General features: G+C 43.4%; 1 long non-coding RNA gene across 1 annotated transcript in view; it reads left to right on the top strand.

The window, feature by feature from the left end:
• The window catches only part of LOC147022675 (uncharacterized), a 29,090-nt gene extending 6,801 nt beyond the window's left edge, over nucleotides 1–22,289 (top strand). The window contains exon 3 of the long non-coding RNA XR_015059845.1: nucleotides 21,457–22,289. This is a non-coding gene — a long non-coding RNA (uncharacterized LOC147022675). The remainder of the gene's footprint in view (nucleotides 1–21,456) is intronic.
• Nucleotides 22,290–22,500: the final 211 nt, after the last annotated feature.

Below are 22,500 nucleotides of genomic sequence, written 5' to 3'. Positions count from 1 at the left end.
ACTCTTCATACAGAGTGTTTGTGCTGCCGAAGCAGTTTCTTGCCAAGGATTATACTGGTTGTTTTGCATTGCCTTCCCAGCGTTGTTTGTCCGTTCTCTCTCTCCTTTTGAAGGCTGAATATCAAGCAAGTGAACAGCTCATACCACTTTAAACATGGTATTATTTTGGTATTACTCGGCTGGGATTCGAACCACCAACTGCCCAGGCTTGGAGCGGAAGGCATTACATGCAACCGAGTGTGGCGAGACGTGTACATCGCGGATTTCTATCACTCCACCAGATGGCGGCAGAGAACCGTGATCGGAGGGGCAAGTTGTGCGAGTTGAACGTCTCGCCAAGCGATGGCGCTCGAGGCACGCGGCAGGACCGACCGTTCCACGCAATGACGTTGTGTTGACGTCATGACAGGTTGTATTGAACGGGTCAGCAATTCTCTGGCAATTGGTCTGCCGAACAACATATCAAATAAAAGGTGTGGCCACCTGGCCTCAAATATTTTACCGCCTCTGAGGCGTTGTGTTGATGACAAAATCTGCGAAGCGGGCAAACATGTATTCTGTGGTCTCATCAGAACCCGTTTGATGAACTGGGGGTTTTACCATTATCCGTATACATTATAGAGAGTCAAAGGTTTAAAGCGAGTGAAGCAGCAAGACGCATTGTCTGACCTGATTCTGATGGACCATGCACTTTTAGAGAGTGTTGGTGCTGTTGAAGCACTTTCTTGGCAAGGGTTATACTGGGTGGTTGCCATTGCCTAACCCTCAAAACGTCAGCCACGATGTTTCCAACAAGGGGTTCACTTGTCGACTCTCATAAACTTCCAGCAAATAACATCCAGTGGCGGGTTTTTCTCTGCCTTGTTCAGATGTTTATTTTACTCCAATGATATATTCTACCCCATCGTCTTCACCCTGAATTGATCCCCAAACGGAAAATGAAAACGTACGATGTATCAGTACAGGTGTTTGTTTTTTTATATCCTTTTAAATTGACGTGTTTCTTTCTATGCACACTAGTTATCAAATGCACCTCTGGACGTGCATCTGTGTCATTTGTGTTATTTATATTATCTTTCACTTCTCCAAATGACAAGCACATTACCCAAAGGGTGATTGCATCACCCTGACACACACACACACACACACACACACACACACACACACACACACACACACACACACACACACACACACACACACACACACACACACACACACACACACACACACACACACACACACACACACACACACGCACTCTCTCCTGTAGTCAGTTACATTTTTCTACTGAGTAAATTTACCTGTAAAATTTTGACATCTCCTCAACACCCCCCCCCCCCCCCCGCGCCCCCCCCCCCCACCGAAAGTCCTCACCCATCCCCCAAACCCTCAACCTCCCCTTCCCAACTCTCAAATCTGTCCCATCTTTACTCCCACACTAAGCCTGGTGTTGGCTAAGCCATTAGGGTGGTGGCTTGTGATCCTAGGGTCCTGAGTTCGAGCCCCGATTCCCACTGATATAACAGCAGGGGGTTGACTCAGCCTGTCATCCTTCTAAGGTCGGCGAAATGAGCACCAAGTATACAGGTCATCGGGGCACTGTCTCAGCGGCATAGCTGCGCCCCGAACCAATGATGCAACCAGCAGCCAAAAAGGCAGCACATGAAGGGAACTCCCCCCCCCACCCCCCAACACAAAGTTCTCACTCTCCCAACCTTAAGGCATCAATCCCCTCCCACTTCAAGGCTTCAAACACCCTCATCACCCCCCCCTAAGCCCAACACACAACTCCTCAACCTCCTCCTTCCAAATCTGTCTCATCTTTACTTCCCCCCTCCACCCCCAACCCCAACTGAACTCTGTCCTCCTCTCCTCAGTCCTCAACAAGGACCTTCATAATGACATGGGTTTTATGATTCCCGGTCAATGGGTCATGTGCTCATTTCAAAGAAACTGCAGAAAAAATATCAAGGACCTGTGTTCCCTCCACATTAAAACCCCTGCTTGAGAGAATGCAACATAGTTATTTGGGTGTTTTATAAACAACAGACTGCAGCCTCGATCGCTGGGGCCTATCTTCACAATGCGTGTGGTGCCCATCAGCTCAGATTAGTTTTAACTGTCACTTTGGTCTTTTTCACTGAAGGGAAAACTTATATGTAGGGCATGGCAATTGGGAATATGACAGCTGTTTGTCTTTGTCTTCGCATAGCAGTAAGCACCAACGTGGTGGTCATAGTGAAAAAATTGTGGGTGGAGTCAGGCGAAGTGTCCGACCAATGGATGGAACTCGCTTGCACACACGGACGCACGCACGGATCCTTTTATGGTGTAGAAGAGATCCCAAATTTTCCCACAACACAAGAAGAGTTCCCACTTTTGTGACCCGTTTGTGTCTGTTTTGGCATAAATATGTTTTATGGTCACGTGTTTATGCTCAAATCGACAAAACTTTCTTTCAACCTGTTCTGCAAACTCTTTCATGTTGCCAATCCCTTTTTTAAAAACGCATCAAGGAAATTTTATTTATTTTCCTTGCTTCCTTTTTTTTTCCTCATTTTTAAAAATGCTTTTATTTTCTTCTAATGTACCGTACAGTTCTTTATGATTGGCTTATTAAAAAGCATTTTATAAACTATAACAGCACTCGGTGGACCTCAAAGTCTCGCCTTGCCTCGCTCACCCATTCATTCCAAATGAAATACCATCGTTAACTGAAAACGCTATTATTATGGCCCACTGCTATTTTGGCTCATCGAGCCGTATCATCCATGCACCCTACTATGTCGCATACATTGTATAGCACGGTTTAGGCCATTATCCGTAGCTTTACTGATTAATAACAGGGGTACCCCCGGCCTTGTCCGGTGCTGGTCTATTTTGAAGAAATCAAAAAAAAAATTTTCTATTTTTTTTTTTTGTGGGTCTAAAACACTTTCTGACACCCACTAAGGAATGGAGACCAAGTGTCTATCAAAGATTGCATTTAATATCATTTAATATCACCTTTCACATCGCTACAAAAGCTTGGGCACTATAGAGCAATAAAAAAAAAAAATCCCCCAAAATCCCACCTTTATTTTCAAGTTATTTTGACGAAAATACTCTATGACTCTCGCTAATGAATCTCTGAAAGTTTGCCGAAGATCCTTTTGGCCATCTCTGCGGGAAATAGTGACACACAGACACAAACATCTCTCATAGTAAACAAGGTGGGCCAGAAGTAAAAGGACAGTTGCTGGAACAATAGTCATTACAATTTCATTATTATCTTATAATTTGTTATTATTATTGTTATCTTGCCAAAACGAAGTTTTTGCAAGATATGTTAGTCAGCTTGTATGTTTTTTTTGTTTGTTTGTTTGTTTGTTTGTAATCACGTATAAAAAATTCTGCAGAGCACAGTTATCATTGGAAATTTTTGTAACTTCGCATATCAGAGGCCTATAGAGGTCCCTTTCAGCGCATAAAATTTTGAAGGTCAAAGGTCAAGGTCACTTTGTCGCAAATCAGGGGAGTCGACGAAACCCTTATTTTTTGAGTAATTTTGATCGGATAGTCTTCAAACTTCATGGGAATATAGTTCATGGTCTGGCGCTCAGCTGATTAATTTTTGGTGGCGATTGGCCTTGACCTTCATGGTTAGCGCCTCAGGTCAAACATATTTGACCCCAAGGTCAAATTTTCAAGTTTTAGGAACCATATCGAGCAGTACCTCAAATTGAACACCTTGATGAGTGCTTTCTCGATATGTCAAGCTTGAGACATTATGACGTTACGTCATTTGGTGACGTTATGAGGCAAACGCATATTTTTCATGGTTACTCTGTAGAACGATTCTCATCGGAATCTCTCGTAGGCAGATATTCGTCAAGGAGTCGCTCCTGGTGGATAGCAGCTCTGTTCACCTCAGTGTGACCTTAAAGAAGTCACACGTGGTCACCTTTTGGCAAGATACGGGTCACCCTGCAGGTGACATTGCTTTTTTATTTTGATTGTTAATTGATTTTTGTTTGATTTTCATAATTGATAATTATTTTGATTGTAGAATCCCCCAAAAGTGGAAGATTTGAACCATGGAGGATTTTTTTCTGCTTAAATGTGGATTCTCTGATTGCCATATTATTTCTGGTTCACCTGGTAGATTGATTGATTATTAGGATATTTATTGACCACTTTTGTGCACACTAAAGCTAAATTGCCTCAATGAAATGAATATGAAAAAAAATTCAAACTATATTCTCCATGGCCAGTCGATCATATGCATGAAGTTTCGTATCGATCTGTTTGACGGTTCTGAAGAAGAAGATTTTTTTATGTCTTTATTTTCAATCCAACATCACCATCAGAACACAGGACCGATGACGTCATAAATTTACTCACATAAGGTCTGAGATCAGATATATGAAATTTCGGATTTTTCGGATAAGGATATCGTTTCAACCAATTATGGCTGGAATACCACTTCACTGATGACATCATCGTTATCACTCGATATATCCCATCCCATGTGACATTGATGAAATATGCCAAGTTTCAATTTTTGAGCCGTTTGACAGATTTTTTTTGTTGAGCTGTTTCAGAGAAGATGTCCAATTTTTTCCCTTTCATCCAATATGGCTGCCACGTCATGTGACCTATGGTGTCAGAGTTCGCAATAAAATATTCTCCATGGGAGTGCTTCCAATGTTTAAAGTTTTGTCTTGATCGGACAAGCAATTGCAGAGAAAAATAAAGTTAAAGCAAAAATATATAGATGTGGACATAGACAAACAGACAGACAGACAGGTGCATTACAATAGTCTCGCAACCCCTTCGGGGTGAGACTAATAAATTATCATCACTATTACCTCTGCCAATGAAGGTGGATGAAGGTTATGTTTTTACAGCGCGTGCGCTGTATACAATTGCACCAAGTTTGAAATGTCCCTGGTGTCTACCACGTCTCCAGTGTCCCCCCCCCCCCACGTGCCTCAAGACGGCCAATGACGGCCGTCCAGTACATGCAGTGCATAACCTAGACGGAAATAGCGAGAATTGACGGAAATACCCGAGTATTTCAATGGAAATTTGTGAAACTAATGTGTTATATATGTGAAAACCATTTAATTTATTGCTTGACAGGAAAAAACCAAGAAACGCTCCCCTCTCATGTACGAACGAACGAAAGACGTCATTTCCACCCACCATCGCATTTCACGCCGATCGCCGAATGCTGAAAGCTAAGTTCTTCTTATGCTATCATTCTTTTGTGGCCCCCTGCCACGCTGTATCGAACGATTTCATTCCTTCTGTTATATATAAAGGTGCTTATCACAATAATAGCAATATTTTTACATTTCAAATATTAAGTCTGCTTTTTAATTGTTTTTCAACTGAAAAGCATAAATTGCATATTTTAACATTAGTGTACTCATTTGCTTCACCACACGCGCTGTATTGAAGGATTTCACTTGTTATCCCTGTCTGTTTGTCTGTCTTTCTGTGAGCAGGATATCTCAAAAAGTTGTGGACGGATTCAGACGAAATTTGGTGGACAGGTTGGGTGTGTGACAAGGATGAAATGATTCGATTTTGATGAAGATCCGTATCTGGATACGATAAGTTTTTAAGTGATTCTTCACCATTGAGAGATGGGGTCATAGATGATATATAACACGATATCTCAAAAAAGTTGAGGACAGATTATGACAAATCTAGGTGGATTCTTTTGGTAGGTGACAAGAAGCTGATTAGATTTTAGTTCAGGTCAGATCCGGACAATCAGTGGGATACAAAAAGTAAACTGTTCAGCCTGGTGGAGGTATGAACTCTACCGAGTGCCATTCTTCTTGTTATTGCGATTACTGTTTCACTCCATCCAAGGAAACCATGGATTTAGGAAGAGGACATTTTGACAATCACAATTGTGTTGGATCCACATCCCATACACATGAACTATTTACTTTTGTTGCAGGACTAGATGACCCGTGAACCTGTTGGATTCCTGTTGTGACAGCGGTTGATAAAAAAAAAATCATTTCAAAAAAATAATAAAAAAGATAGCTCCAGCGAACTATACCGCTGAGGTTGTTTGCATTGATCTCATAATACTGAAGAGTACGAGACTGAATCAGGAATTGATTTTTAAATAAATTGTTTTCGTTGCTTGATTTGAACGAAACTTGATATTGCGTGTCAATGTGAAAAAAAAAAAACTGAGAAAAGAAAGTTGAATAAATTATTGTGCATAATCTTCTAAACACAATTTTATTTATTAATGAACACGGAAGTATTAGATAAAAATGGCGATGTTTATTTTATGCTTAAAAATAAATCGTTCTTTGTCAAAACAAAATGTTTGAGATTTTAAAATAAAACATTTCAAGAAAAAACAAAAACAAGATAGTTCCAGCGAACTATACCGCTGAGGTTGTTTGCATTGATCAAATAATCCCGAAGAGTACTTCACTGAATCTGGGAATTTATTTTTTAATAATTTTTTTTGTTGCCTGATTTTAACGAAACTTGGAACTGCACACCACAGGAGAATGGTGAGAAAGGTGGGCTGAAAATTTTTGCGCTATCATGTACCGTTTTGGCTGTATTTTGGGAACATACATACATACAAGATGAGAGTTTTAGTAATATATAGATATCTCGGAGATAGTGTGCTCATGATTGAGGTATCCAATCTGGGTTCGATTTGAAACAGGGTCCAATCAAAACTACTGTTTCTGATGTCCACACCAGCAGGGGTCGCTCTATGTCAAAGCACACAATCCTTGGGATATCTGGTTGGGCATCTGCATTTAGGTTGTGGAGTTAAAGATCTCTTGAAAGAATACGACATTGAGTAATGGTAATCTGGTGACATTTCCTATTCAGGATGTAAATAACATATGGAAGTTGTTCACAAAGAAAGGGATGTGCATGCAAACATAAAAGATAATCGAGCTCAAGGTAAGAATGGCGATTTTATGATGAAACCTTTTTTTTTAATATTCTTTCCCTTTATTGATTATTTCGGATTGGTGTGACTTAGAAAGCATAATCTACGATTTGCAGCATCATCACTAAAATTGAAAAAGGGGATTTCAATTGATGATAAATCTGGAGGAATGGACCACGTGTAAGGACTGTGACATGCCCAGCATTGGTGAAATTAGGAGATATTGGTCAATTTAGACCAATATCGTTTGCTGAATGTGGATGGATAGGTGTTGATTGTTATCATTGCTGTTTGTTTATCACTATTTAAAATGCAGAATCAATTTTTGGATGGCCCACTGATCAAGGTAGGAATACGAGGATCGCCACTGTGATGGAAAAAGTTGGATGTAGATAGAACAGTTCTTTATACAGGTGCTGAATAGTTAGAGAAAGGATGTGGTCATATTCTTGTTGGATCTAGCTATGGCATATCGGTCAGTGCTGCAAGTTATCATTACTCCCCGCGCGTTGCGAAAAGTAATTGGTTCACTCTGCCTGTCTAACAGACGTCAGTGTACGATCGAGGAACTACTTAATTTCAATTGAATTTTACATTTTGAACACTGAAGAACACGAATCACAACATGAATCAGAACATGAACCTGCAGCTTAGCAGTACCTTGGCTCTGAAATTGGCAAATTGTACGGAGTCTCATCCCGAGCGCACATGCAAAATTGTGGTAAAGCAATTGCTTCAGTCTGTCTGTCTGCCTGTCTGGCAATTAAACAAAATTTAAAATCATTACAAACAGGAAACTTACTGCTTTTAAGGACGTCATAAAGGACACAACAGAAACGGATAACATATTCAACGTGTTAAGTAAGGTGGTGAAAAAGATTGTGCCTCAACGATGGTAAACCTCGATCCAATACGTTTTTTTTTTTTTTGGAGCCTTTAATCCTCTTATTTTATTTTAGTTGAAGTATATATTTGAACAATGTATAACACAAGTTTCCTTGTTTGGATTTCCAAAAACCCTCAGTCTCGTCGTATTTGGGCAAAATATTATGCCGTCTTGACCAATCAAATTTGCCCCCCCCCCCAAGGGTGGCGTATCAAAGAGATTCAAACCAAAATGGCGGCAGCTAGCGATGCAACCATATAGCTAACTTTATCCAAAATATCTGTTTGTTTCATGCATATTTTTCTCAAAGATCGTTCCAAAATTGTCAAGTTCTTCTGAGAAGAGTTGGCAGAAGGTTCAGCTCTGAATTATTCGGTTGACCCATCGGCTTCATATGGCTGCCATCAGGCCTGTTATTCAAAGTTCACAAACAAAGCTAATAAAAGATCATGCTCAGAATCGCAAAGCAAGAGTTGAAAAGACAACCCTTTCCATGTTCTTGTTTCTCCAGCCTGCTCGTGGTAAGGTGTTCTATGAACTCGCAATTTTGTTCCTCGATTCAGTGCTTCTGGTTAGCAGGAAGGTGGAAGCATTTTGTGACGGTGTGTTATGACCTCTATTGGATGAGGGTTGCAATACAATCGTACAGGATGAATTGGCAGAAGCTACAGAGGTTAGAAATCATATGGAGTGTGCTCTTTCGCAAACCCTGTTGATACCGGTGATGGAGTAGATAACATGTGCAGCGAGAGACCATAAAAGAGAATTGGAGTTGGCCCTTGGCTAGGGATTGTTTACTGTGACATTCATGGATGTGCAATGTGCATTCATGGATGACCACATGGTTGTATAGCTATCAGTAGGTTCAGTTGAGAAAATGCTGTGGCAGCTATAAAGGCTGATGAGATGGGAAAGGATGGCTTCAAGACAAAGACGTCAAGATGTTCTGGGATAAGAGGGAGCAGAGTGGACCACATGCACCAATTTGAGTTTGGAGAAGAGGTCGTGTCACATAGGTGGAGGTAGAGGAAAATTGATGGATGTCAATTCTTGGAAAGTTGAAATTGTGGTATTGTCAGGTTTGGACTGATGCTTGATTATTGGTGTCCTTCATGACGCATAACATTTCCATAGGACATATTGAGACGATGGAGACCCTTGTGAGTGACTGTATAAGGAAATGCTTGAGAGTACCAAGTGTCTATCAAAGATTGCATTTTATGGGCAAGATGGGAAACTATGTTTTACTCTAACAGCCATGACCAAGTATATTAAAGCAGAAAATATTTGAGGGCTCATGATGTTAAGTGACCCAGTCAATTCAGCAGTAATAAATGCTCTCTCAGAGCGTAAGGTGAATGGAAAAGTGGGATGCAAGAGCTGATGTGGAAGAAATAGAGAAGAAAATGCAGTTGGAGGAAGTCCTGGGGTGCGGTGCATGCAGAATGGAAAATAAGGTGTGGAGCAGACACAAGTTTGGTGGGGGAAGGGCGGGTGAAGGAAAGCAGGACGATGGTGGAGATGGAGATGCTGGAAGATGGTAGAGTTTATATGCTTGTCCCAGGTGAGTGGTATTGACATGAGAGGGCAAAAATGGCAATGGTGGTGGTAGTCATTTGATAATGAACCAGCGAGGCATACTTGATTGTGCAACCAACCAGAACACCTCACAGGGCTCACCTGTTATTTAGCTTGGCTTCCTTTCACAGCCTTTCTGCAAATCCATGCTGATCCTCTTCGTGCAACTTGTTCCACTTCCTGCTCACCCTCCCACACACCCCAAGTTGAAACAGAAAGTCATAAAAAGATTTATCATCACATCCTCTGAACCCCTACTTCAAATGGAATGTACTGAATACACCATCCTTTACTTTGCACTCAGTATCCAACTTTCTGTTCCTTTCCCTCTTCTTCTTGTGTGTCTCCTCAACAATGTACTCCCATGATATTGTTCCGGTTTTGCAGCGAGCATGCTGGGATGCATGAGGGGGTCGCTCGGACCCACTGCTCGACCGCTGACCCTGAAGCCACCAGCCACAGATAACTCCGTACGGGTTGCTAACCAACCGCAGACATCAGTTAACATAATTAAGTCTCCCATGGTCCCGTGCCCAGCGTTGCGTTACCTTATTCTATGATTTAGTTATTTTATCTAGGGCACCGCACTCTTAATGTCCCACCCATCTACTTATTTGGGATGCCAAGTAAAACCATGGGAGAAACCGTGGGCGTTGGCTATCTCTGACGAATTCGTGGGGAAGAACTTCCTGTCTATTTATTAAGTACACACTATGCCAAAAGAATGATGGAAAGAGACAACTGGGCCTCAGAGAGTTGAATGTAATCATTATTAAATTCAACTCTGAGTTTAAATTTTACGGTTATGTTAATTTATGCAAATTATATTGTTGCGAATTCGCGCCCGCCGGCGTGCGAACGGCCACGTGACTCGAATCCTGGCACGTCGCCCACCGGACGGAGAATTCTGTCGTGACCCTCTCGGACCAACGCTGGGAGCTAGTCACGGGTGGGCCTTTCAGCCTCACCACGATCGTGCCAATCGGCCACCCGCGTGGGATAGGGTTGTTCGCCAAACTCGACCTACCTAAGTACCCACATAGATGGTAGACCGGGCAATCACACCTCGCCGCAGGTCGACTCCGGACACGGGCCGCTTAAGCGATCCATTCCGTACTACCGGGATAACCGAGCGGTGTTATCGTCGGCCTCGATGGTTCCGATTAATTATCGGGTGTATTAAGCCCACAACGAACCCGTTACGTGAAGCAAGATGGAGATTAAATTAAAGAAAAGACGAAGCGAAACGGGAAAACAGTTCAACATAATGCACATTTATTCCGCGGCACACAGAGAGCACACATATAGCAAATGCAACAAAAGAAACAATGACGCAGAGATACTACCGACTACGTGAGCACACGGCAACACTTAAACAGTTTTACTTCACAGACGGCGCCGACACACATTTACTCAAAAGCAAAGGAAAAGAAAGCCACCCTCATAGGCAAGGGGGCAGACGGGCCCATAGGCCAATGTGTGCGCGGGACCTGGAGGAGCGGCCAGGCCCGCGAGACCGGGGGGTCGGGGGGGGGGTCCTACCCGCGTCTTCATGATGAGCCGCAAATGTGGCAGCGCGGCGGTGCCCCGACTTCGTTGGCACCGCTTGGAGTAGGGTGGGAACGGGGCCCCCTTTTCGCACTATCTCAGCGTGGGGGAAAGGGGGGAATTGTTGATGCTCTGGGGAAGGAGTATGGCTGGCTTGCTTGGGTCCCGTGACGAGCGATTCCACCGCGACCTTGTCGCCGACCGCCGTCTTCCTTGCCTCGGACCCGAGCTCCTCGGACTCTTCCCCCAATTCTCCTCAGCCGACTGCAGAAGGCCACCTGGGCGCCCTCGCCTCCCGACTCCGACTTGACTGCCTCGCAACAACAACTCTTGCGCAACAACTCTGCTTTCTCTCTGCCCCCAAACTCTCTTCGCTTTTCGACCACTGGTGTTTTATAGGCCAGCAGGAGAACCCATATGCAAATTTCCGGATCAGGATGAGCTCGGGGCGGAGCCACGCTTGCCCATTGGACGGAGGAAAAGGGGCGTGAATCTCCCCTGATCCTAGAATTTGCATATCTCGATTCCACACAGACGCGCCTGGAGGCGGGGCCAAGCCGCCCCGCGCTTGCTGATTGGACGGATCAGAAGTGGGCGTGTAGCATTCCTGATCCGAATTCTCCTCGGAAAGGCCACATTTTGCACTCGCGGCTTGGCGCGTATCTTGTATGAGCCCAGGACAGCCCGACGCTCGGTGCTCACAGGTGGTGTGGGAATGGCGGTAGAAGGAGGGAGGTGAGGGTGGTGGAGGGTTTATGGTGGTGGTTTGATGGTCATGATGCATTTGGGAATGGCATGATGCGATGATGTGGGAGCGAGTTGTGAAGGTAAAGGTCGTGGCTGTTGGCATTGTTGTTGTTGTGAAGCGACATTGTGGTTGGTGGTTGTTGTGTAGCGACATTGTGGTTGGTGGTTGTTGTGTGATGGCGGTTGGTTCAAAATAAAGATAGAACAGAAAAACGGCTATCTCAAAGCGTCGCAGCCCGAATGAATCACATTTATTCCCTCTAAACAACAGGTTTGGGGCTAACTACACATGCAATTACAGAGATATCTCACCTACGGGACCTGAATGGTGGTTTGCGAATTTCCACAACCGTAACAATATGCATTTTTACCCCGTGGGGTCTTCCACCCCACGGGGTCTAAGCGCCGCTCGCATTCGCTCTTTCCTTGTGTACAGTTCATTTGAACGTCTATTTCTCCATTATTTGTGAACAGAATTCGATGAAAATTGACAGGCATATACTACACATATGCACAGGCATTAACTGAGCCCAAAGTGCGATTCCGGCCCTTTGGTAGGGTTGGGTAAATATGATTGAAATTTTGTGCATAGAATTTTCTATGGCCGTTTTTCATGCTGAATCCGAATCCGGTTGAATTTTTTTTTTTACCTCCGATGACCTTTGACTCCCCGGAACCTTAATTTATTCAAAATGGTGGCCAAAATTTGACCTTTTTCATGTTTTCCTTCTCTAATGTGACTAATAAGGCTTTTTTTTCATATGTAAGTATCATATGTAAGCCTAGTATTTTTTTCATATAAGGCATTTCATATGTTTTTCAGGTCAAGGAATACGCTAATCACATTTGCAAATTGATTGGATGTTGCATAGGACCGAAATCAAGTTATTTAGGAAAAAGGAAGACTTGAAGAAAAAGAAAAATACTAGGCTATTGAATACTATACAAACTTGCAAAAAGCACAAAGGACCTTTGACCCCAGACAGTCTATATTTACTGAGTACACTATCAGAGAAAGAACTTCTAGCGGAAGTGACATATTTACGCTTAATTGTAGCCCCGGACATATGCCAACAAAGACGTGTGAAGGATGGAGCAGGGAAATTCCGCACTCAAAAATTCAGTTTGACCGAGCTACACAACTCTATAAAGAATGTTATCAAACCCGATGAATCCGTGCAGGATAACATTAATGAACTTTTGTGGGCGGCATTGGTGTGATCTCGGTCTCATGTTGATCTGAGAATGCCAAAAACTTCAACTATAGCAAAATATTGTGCGGTTTTCAAAAATTGTGTTTTAAAAATCATCAAATCGTTGCATATGTGTCATTTTCATATTTCCTGATTGGAAAAACCTATAAATTGATATATTACAAGCCTTATTTTCTCTCAGTTGGTCAGAAATTCATAAAAATATCATTTTTTGTCGCCATTTTGAATAAATTACAGTTCCAGGGGTCAAAAGTCATCGGAGGTAAAAATAAATTCCAACGTTTTCAGATTCAGCATCGAAAATGGCCATAGAAAATGCTATGCGAAGACACAACTGAAAAAAAAACTTCAGTACTTACCCAACCCTACCTTTGAGCCGAGAAACGGCCCTTTCAGCCCATTTTCTTAAAATTGTTATTTCTCGGTTATTAGTAGACGGAACCGAACCAAACTTGACAGGTATATTGTAGAGACCATTCCTCAAGCACTAACTGAGCCAGAAGTGTGATTCTGGCCCTTTGGGCTGAGAAACGGCCCTTTCGGTCCATTTTCTTTAAATTTGCTATTTCTCGGTTATTCGTGAAAGAAACCGGACCAAATTTGACTGGAATATTCTTGAAGTCACTCTGTAGGCATTAACTGAGCCCAAAGTGAGATTATGGTCCTTTGGACTGACAAACGGCGCTCTAGGGCTATTTTTTAAAAAATTGATATTTCTCGGTTGTTTGTAAACGGAACCGAACCAAACTCGACAGGTATATTCTAAAGACCATTCCCCAGGCATGAACTGAGCCCAAAGTGCGATTCCGGCCCTATGGGGCAAGAAACAGCCCTTTCAGCCCATTTTCTTAAAATCTTTATTTGTCGGTTATTAGTGGACGGAACCGAACCAAACTTGACAGGTATATTCTGGAGACCATTCCCCAGGCAGTAACTGAGCCCAAAGTGCGATTCTGGCCCTTTGGGCCAAGAAACAGCCCTCTCGGGCTATTTTTAAAAAATTGATATTTCTCGGTTGTTCGTAAATGGAACCGAACCAAACTCGACAGGTATATTCTAAAGATCATTCCCCAGTCATGAACTGAGCCCAAAGTGCGATTCCGGCCCTTCAGACCGAGAAACTGTCCTTTCAGCCCATTTTCTTATAATTGTTATTTGTCGGTTATTTGTGGACGGAACCGAACCAAACTCGACAGGTATCTTCTAGAGACAACTCCCCAGGCATTAACTGAGCCCAAAGTGCGATTCTGGCCCTTTGGGCTGAGAAACTGCCCTTTCCACCCATTTTCTTTCAATTGTTATTAAAAAAAAATTAAATGCGTTGGTCATCATTAAGTCGCATATGATGATATGAAACTAGGCTCACTCTTGTGAGGTGTTCTGGTTTCTTTTTCTGATACGATGAAAATCTTAGCAAATTTCAAAACTGTCTGTCATCCATGCTATCGCTCACCTGAGAGTTTTTTTTTGTGTACCTTGTCGAGGCTCGTGTGAGAGCCAACACACAACGCACAGCAAGGGGGGCATGAGACAAGAGGGGAGGGAGTGGGAAGGACAAAACAGTGGGGAACAGAAACATTAGGATATCTGTGGAAGGGAGAGGGATGAGATGGGGAACATGGGGAATATAAGATGGACATTATAGGGACTTTCAGGAAGGAAAGCAGAGAATTTTAAGGAGGTGGGCTTGGGTGGAGAATTATCGGGGGGAGAAAAGATCGAAGATTTGGATGGGGGGATAAGAGGTGGTGGTGAACAGCTCTTTTGAAGGACTGGAGGGAAGAATGGGATTGAACAGAGTGAGGAAGTTTATTCCAAAGGCGGGAAAAAGAGGAATGAAAGAGTGAAGGTAAACAGTGATTCTGATTTTGGTAGTTTTACCAGAAGGGGGTTGTTGGCGGACCTTGAGCGCCCTGTGGAAATGTGGTGGGGACAAATCGCAGAGAGAGCAAGGGGTGGGGAGGGGGGCGAGGCTGGAGAGGAGACGGTAGAAGACAGAAAGACCACCGACCAACCTGAGGTGATTGAATGAGAGGCCCAAAGACTCAGCCTCATTGCAGGAGATGCCAATGATCCGAAATGCCTTGGTTTTCACAGCGTGAAGCCGAGAAAGGTGGGAGGCAGGAGCACCAGCCCAGAGGGGAGAGCAGTACTCCATCAGACTGCGAAAAAAGCTTTGTAAATCGTCCGGAGCTCAGGAGGGCCGAGGAAGGACATTGCATGACGGAGGATTCCCAGTCGGCGACTGGCTTTGGAGGCGAGGTTTGAAATGTGACTTTCCCAGGAAAGGTCATGGCAGATAGTGAGACCCAGAAGCTTGAAAGAAAGGACTTCTTCCAGAGGATTGTTGAGAAAGTGGATGGGGGGGGGGGTTCTAAATGGTCCTTTCGAAGAGACATAGTTTCGAAGTGAGATTTGTCCGGATTGAAAGACATGTTCCACATGTTGGACCAGTTTGTGATTTTATCCAGATCTGCAGTGAGCGAAGAAGCTGCTGCTTGATGGTCTGAGGGATGACCGATGGTATGGCAGAGGGTGGAGTCATCAGCAAAGAGATATAGAGGATTTTCCAGAGAGTCCGAGAGATCATTGATGAAAACCAGAAAAAGAACAGGGCCCAGAACGCTACCTTGAGGAACTCCAGCCTGGACAGGAAGAGGGGATGAAAGAATTTCATTTAGGGCCAAACGGTGACTGTGACAGGAGAGGAAGTCTGCGACGCATGAGTGGAGATGGCGTTGGATACCATAGGAAGAGAGTTTGGTGAGCAGGGCAGGGTGCCAGCCCATGTCAAAAGCACGTGATATGTCCAGGGATATGGCTCGGATTTCCTGTCTGGCATTGAGGACCTTCATCCATTGTTGGGAGAGCAGAAGCAGCATATCCAGGATAGAGAGACCTGTTCTGAAACGAAATTGATGATCGGAAATCAAACCATTGGAGAAGAGGAAGGATTTAATGTCTGAAGCGATGATGGATTCCATAACCTTGCTGATGATTGGGAGAAGGCTGATTGGTTTGTCATTGCAGGGATCTGTTTTTGCACCTTTTTTATGCAGGGCAGTAATGCTTGTTGATTTCCAAGCAGATGGCAGATGACCTTGAGCAAATGAGAGGGAGAATAGAACAGCGAGAGGGTGAGCAAGAGCAGAAGAGCAGGCTTTGAGGACACGTGGGTTGATGCTGTCTGGACCGGTTGCAGAATCTGAGTCGATGTTTAACAGCAAGCTCTCCACCTTGTCAGGAAAAAAGGACACAGAGTCCAGGGACAGTTGGGTGCGACTGGGTAAGGTGGGTGGAGAAAGTGATGGGTTTTGGACACAAGATTTAGCTGCAACCACCGAGTTTAGGCATTAAGCTTTTTCACGTGCGGTATCAGCAGTGCGGCCATTTGAGGTAAGGGAGGGGATGGAGGGGGAACATACACCAGAAACAGATTTGATTAGACGCCACCAGGATTTTGAGGAGGGAGAGAGGTTTGAGAGTTCAGACTTGAGATAAGAAAGTTGCTGTTTTCTGGCTCTCCTGAGGGTAGATACACACTTGTTCTGAGCTTTATGGAAGGAACTGAGATTGCCCTCAGTTGGGTTTGCTTTCCATGAGGCAAAGGCAAGTTGTTTCAGGACAACTGCCTCACCACAAGCTTCAGTGAACCAAGGGCGGGAGGAAGGGTAGGACAACTGAGGACGAGAGGGGATAAATCTGTGCATGAGGGAGACCAAGTTTCTTTGAAAGAATTCCCAGGATTAGTTGATGTTGGAGAAAGTAGCGAGAGGAGACCAGTCTATGAGTTTGATGGCTGCTTGGAGACCCTGCCAGTCGGCTTGAGTAAAATGCCAGACTCGATGGTGGTGAGGTGGTTCTCTGATAATAGCCAGAGAGATGTCCACTTTGACAAGGACGTGGTCAGAAGAACCGATTGGAGCAGAGGAAGAGCAGCAGATATTGTCAGGGAAATTTGTCAAAATCAGATCCAGAAGAGATGGAGCATCATTGGTTGATATCCGGGTCGGGAAGTTGACCGATTCAGTCAGTCCCAATGAGTCGCAGAATGCTTTTGCTGAGGTACCATGACAGGTGAGAGAGGTACCCACACCCAGCCAACTGGCATGATGACAATTTAAGTCGCCACATATGAGGAACAAAGTGTTTGCATGAGAAGATTGAAGTTGGTCCATGTTTTCGGATAGTGAGGTGTTGATGGAGTCATCACTGTTAGGTGGACGGTACAGTACACATATAAACATGAGGTGGGAGTGGAGTGGAAGCCGTAGCCAGAGGTATTCCTGGGGGTGTGGTGAGTGAGGGCAGTGAATGGAGAGTAAGAAATAGTCTTTGATGATGAGAGCAACTCCTCCACCAGGACGAGGCTCAGGTCTGTGAAACCGGATGAGGGAGTAACCAGGGAGAGATACTTGGGAGTCAGACCCATCTTTGGAGAGGAAAGTTTCTGTAAGGCAGATTATGTCTGGTTTGTCAGTGGCAACCTGTATGGAAAGATCTGAAAGGTTTGAGCGAAGGCCCGGATATTTGAGGTCCACACTTTTAATGAAGAGGGAGGGGAGGGGGCTTTGGGTGCAGGGGGTGGGGGAGGGGGAGGGTAGGACAAGGGAAGAGGGGGGAGGTAAGGAGGGTTGTTGGAAGACTGTAGGGGATTGCAGAATAGCTCGGGGAAGGGGCCGAATGAGATGGAGAAAAGGCTCTGTGGTGCTGGGGGAGAGGGGGACAAGAGAGGGAGAAGAAGGCAGTTGAGGATTTGAGGAGGTGGAGTGAAGAGATGGAGGTGAGAGGGCAGTGGAAGGAGGCAGCTTTGTGGATGGGAGGGGGGGAAACTTTGACAAGGATGAGTGAGGGGGATGAATGGTGGGAGAAAGGTGAGGAGGGAGTTTTTGAGAGAGGTGAGAGGGAGGCTTGGAGGGAGAAGAGTGGGTTGGTTGCTTTGAGAGTGAGGGGTGAGAGAGGTGAGTTTACATTGAAGTTGCAAAAAAAGAATGGTTGATGGAAAGTGAACATTCATAGCAAACTGGGTTTTTTTTTTAAAGTTTTAGGTCAGAGATGCGATTTAACACAATTCTTGATGGATGCAATCAAGGCGAATTCAGAGAATGGAGAGAAGAAACACTGTAACAGTTGGATTTTTTCGGCAAGGTATGAAGGAGAGGTCGAATTGAGAGCAGTCTGTTTAAATTGCAGAAGTGTAGTGCATTATGATACAGGGTTGACTCAGCCTGTCATCCTTCCGAGGTTGGTGAAATGAGTACCAGTATACTGGGCCGGTGTATACCCCGGTTAAAATAGGTGTACCATATCCCTGTGTCGTAAGAGGCGACCAGGGTTGCGTCAGGAAGGGCATCCGGCGTAAAACATGTGCCAAATCACTATGCGGATCATACGGATGATCCGCTGTGGCGACCCCTAATGGGAGCAGCCGAAAGAAGAAGAAGTGCATTATGATACACTAAAGAGTACCACACGTGTGAAAGAGGAAGATGAAGCATTATAAGGGATCGTTTTTGTTATTATTATTATTATTATTATTATTATTAATGTTTGAGAGAGTTTTCAACAGATTAGGTCATGGAAGTGTTTTGGAAAAAAAAAAAATCGAGGAAGAAAAAGAAGAGGAGGAAGAAGAAGAGGAGGAAGAAGAAGAGTAGATGATGAAGAAGAAGAATCGAGACTCGTGAGTGTGCAAGGAGAAAGGTGGCGTTTTTTTTTTTAATTTGAGATAAGAAATAGAGTAATTAGTTGGGAGGGATGGGGGACATTAGGAAAGTGGGGAAGATAGAAATCGAAGGTAATGTGGAGAAAAACAAATAAACACGATCGTACACGGAGGGGAACCGGTAGGCCTCAAGCCTCAAGGGTAGGCCTCAAGCACCCGGTAAGACAAGGTCGACAAAATCTCACAAAATAGCACGATTTTTGAAACAAAACTGAATTAGGAACACACAGTAACATGTAGGTGAAAAAATAAACAGTTCATACGGGACAGAAAACGACTGGAAACTTAATTTTGAGATCGTCAGCAGAGAGCCCTGAAGGAGACCTGTCGACGCTCCAAACCCAGAACCGGAAGTGGTACGAATGAACTCCCACGGGCGGGGTAGGTTTGCAATTCAAACTTGTTTTACAGATATTTTCTTGAAAGTATAAATTACCAGCTCTAAACTTTATGCAGTGAAATATTTTCTGAGTGCTTAACATAAACGATTTAATTCTCTGTTAAAATCAATTCCTCGAGGCTACATATTTATTATAATATATGCAAATTTTGAATTTCTCATGGAAAGATGCCAATGTACATGTAGTACTTTAAAACACTTTTAGGCAAACTAGCTTAGTAAAACAAATATCTCAACAGTATTGAATTGACTTTGGGATCTTCTAACATTGACGACAGATAGTGATATTGATCAACTATATGCATTGCCTCTCCCCCGCCCCCCTCTCAAATGAGTAAGTCCACACAGGTAAAAAATAAATAAATAAAGGACCAACCATTAAATGCTCTCCGATACTTGTCTATAAGTTCAGAGAGAAGGCAGCACATCTTTCTGTGATCTGAGAGCTTTTTCAAACTGAAGAAATAACCACCCAAGAGTGTTAGTGACGTGTTAGGAATCATGCGAGTGTATTACTTTCCAAATTGTGTTTATATCCCCATCGGAAGTCTTACCTTATCGATGTCAGTCAATGGTGAGATAGGTTATGGGATAAATTAATCTCAATAATTGTAGTTTGTACCCCGACTACTACCCTTTACTACTATATTTTTGAAAGTTACTGCTGCAGATTTTACTTCGCATAGGCTCACTGCTTCCATTTACCTAAAATATGAGATGAACAGATTGAAAGTAATTTTGCAGCCAGTACCTTAATTAATGTGGGATTGTAGCAATTTACAACAGCATTATCCATACCAATAAATGTCAGTGTGTGTTGCCTCTTCCATGACTCCAATCCCATGAAACCTATCAGCCTGACACTTTGCATGCATAGGGGAACTCCAAGGGAGTGCAAGAGTGAAAATTGGGTGTTTGGGTTCATTAAAACACCCCTTTAGAAGATAATTAACTGCCTTATTTAATTATATCCTTTATCAGGCACCATTCTTGGCCAACCCGCTCTCTGGGGTCTTAAGGTGTATCCTGAGTTACCTCATTGGGGTCTGAAGCCACCATGTTTTTGGCCTCCTCAACCATGCCTTGTCTTGCTTGGAACAGGCCACAACGATTTCTTCATGATAAAGGGTTTTTTTTCACTTTCCTCACTCATTATCGAATGCCTGTTCATCATAGATACGAATCGCTGTATACATCACTTTTATAAGTGCTGTAGTTTTCAAATTAGGAGGTTGGAGCGATTTCATGCATTATATGATATGATTTTCCACGATCTACTCTCACAGACTAAAGTACATCATCAAAACATGATTTTGCTTTTGAGGATCGGATATTGTCCGGACTAAATAAGTGTCGAAATCTGGAGTGAAATACGATAATTGAAAGAAATAACGATTCTTATAACTAAGCCGATATAGCGATTTACTTTAAGCAAGCAAGGTGATGTTCCCTCCTCTATATATAGTATACACAATAAAATGTGAAACTTCCAAAGAATTAAACTGATCTTTTTCTCCTGTTTGGAGACTTCTATTGAGTAAGCAAAAAATTTAGTAACATAACAAAATTAACGAGCTTCGTTGAGTTGATTTCATTGAGTGCAACGGATCGACCTGAAGGCAGTCGCACCTGGTTCCTTCGTGGGGAATCCCTGGAGTTCGGAAGGCAAAATAAGTTCAATTAAAGATAAAATTAAAAGAAATAATGAACGATTAACATAACTGGAAGATTAGGGTGAGTGAAGCAATGGATCATGGTGAGTAAAGCAACTTTGAAAAATTTCCACTCAATTTTTTTTCTGTTTGGAATGAATTTCACCTTTAATAAATATTTATAATCAATTGTATTTTGAGGTTCCATTTAAATGATGTTTTCCAAGAATGCATTAATGACGTAAGTACCTGGAAGTGCCTGTATATGCGTGTATGCGTGCGTGCGTTGATAAAGCATAACATCACATTATCTTTGACTCCCACTCACTCCGAGCTCCCGCATCCTTCCTCCCTCTCCTCTCTCATCCCCTCCCCTCTCCCCTCCCCCCTCTCTCTTCTCTCCCTCCTCTCTCTCCTCCTCCCCCCATCCTCCTCCCCCCATCCTCTGCCGCTCCACTCTCTCCTCTCCCTCCCTTCCCTCCTTCTTCTCTCCCTCCCTCCTCTCTCCCCTCTTCCCATTCCCTCCTCTCTCTCCCTCCCCTCCCTTCCTCCTCCCTCCCTTCTATCCTCTCTCTTCCCTTCCCTCTTCTTCTCCCCCCTCCACTCCTCCCTCCCCTTCTCCCCTCATTCCTCTTCTCCCCCTCCCTCTGTCCACCTTCCCTCCTCTATCCCCCCCTCTTTCTCCCCTCACTTAATATTTCCATCAACAAAGCAATGTGTTGTGTTTTCTAGTGAGAAGATAAATGCAGAAATGTATTTTTTGTCTTTTCAGCTTCTGACTCAGGGTGCACGATGGATTGGACACTGTGCGCAATATGTCAGGAAGTCATCAGTGAAGGATTAAAGTGTCCCTTAAATTCCCCTGGATCTAAAGACTAAACGGAACCATCGAGAAATTGTCTGAAAAATGTCAAGGAATTGATAAAAATTTATAGACTGCCAGTGGAAATCAAATTCAATGAAAGTATAACTGCTGAGGAATTCATCAGATATCAGGCCAAATGATACAAGTCTTGTTATTTGAAATTCAGCTCACATAAACTAGAAAGAGCATAAAAGAAGAGAGAATGTGATGATACAACAGAAAGCAGATTTGTAGATGAGAAACATCGACAACACCATCCTGGCCCCGTGGAGTTAAACATATATCTATTCTGTAGAAGGGAGGATGGACACCTTCATGAGTTTAGGACTCTTGGAGCAGATGACAACATAGGGCACATGGCTACAGATCGACAAGAAATAGCATTACCAGCAATAATTGATGGTGGAAACCTTGTTGCATTGGACGCAAAATATTACCTGGCTTGCTTGATAGATATTAGGCATCGTCGTCACCAGTCCTTGACAAGACAAAAGCAAGTTTCATCCACTACCCTAAGAGAAGAGCTAAAGATCGAGGCGATGGCCTTTGTTGAGTTCATTTTGCACGTACAGAACTCAGTAGATGATGACATATTGCACTTTAAGTTTGTTGAATTACGTCAACTTTATGAGGATCGTCTGGAAAGCTTTGATCTCAAGAAGGAAATCGATAAAGTTTGCTTCAAACAAAATGTTGTTAAGTACTTCCCCCAGGCCCAAGAATAAAGTGAATTGAAAGAACATTGTCCTTGTCTTTCAGCAGGGAATGCAATAAATGGTAAGGCAAGCTGTAAAGTGCGATTACGACGGTGATGCGCTGGTTCTTACAAAAGCTTCCAAAATTGTGCCGAAAGACATCCTAAACTCAGAAGGGTTTCATTTCGATGGTTATTTCCCTTCTGAGTGCCAAAAGAAATCATATCAGTTTAGTGCTTACCAGTTTGAAGATGTC

The sequence above is a fragment of the Eptatretus burgeri genome, chromosome 7 (genome assembly GCF_056783735.1).
Source record: "Eptatretus burgeri isolate ZD-2024b chromosome 7, Ebu_testis_v1, whole genome shotgun sequence".
NCBI classification, from domain to species: domain Eukaryota; kingdom Metazoa; phylum Chordata; class Myxini; order Myxiniformes; family Myxinidae; genus Eptatretus; species Eptatretus burgeri.
Note: the sequence above shows the minus strand (reverse complement) of the source record. Positions and strands in the feature narration are given on the sequence as shown.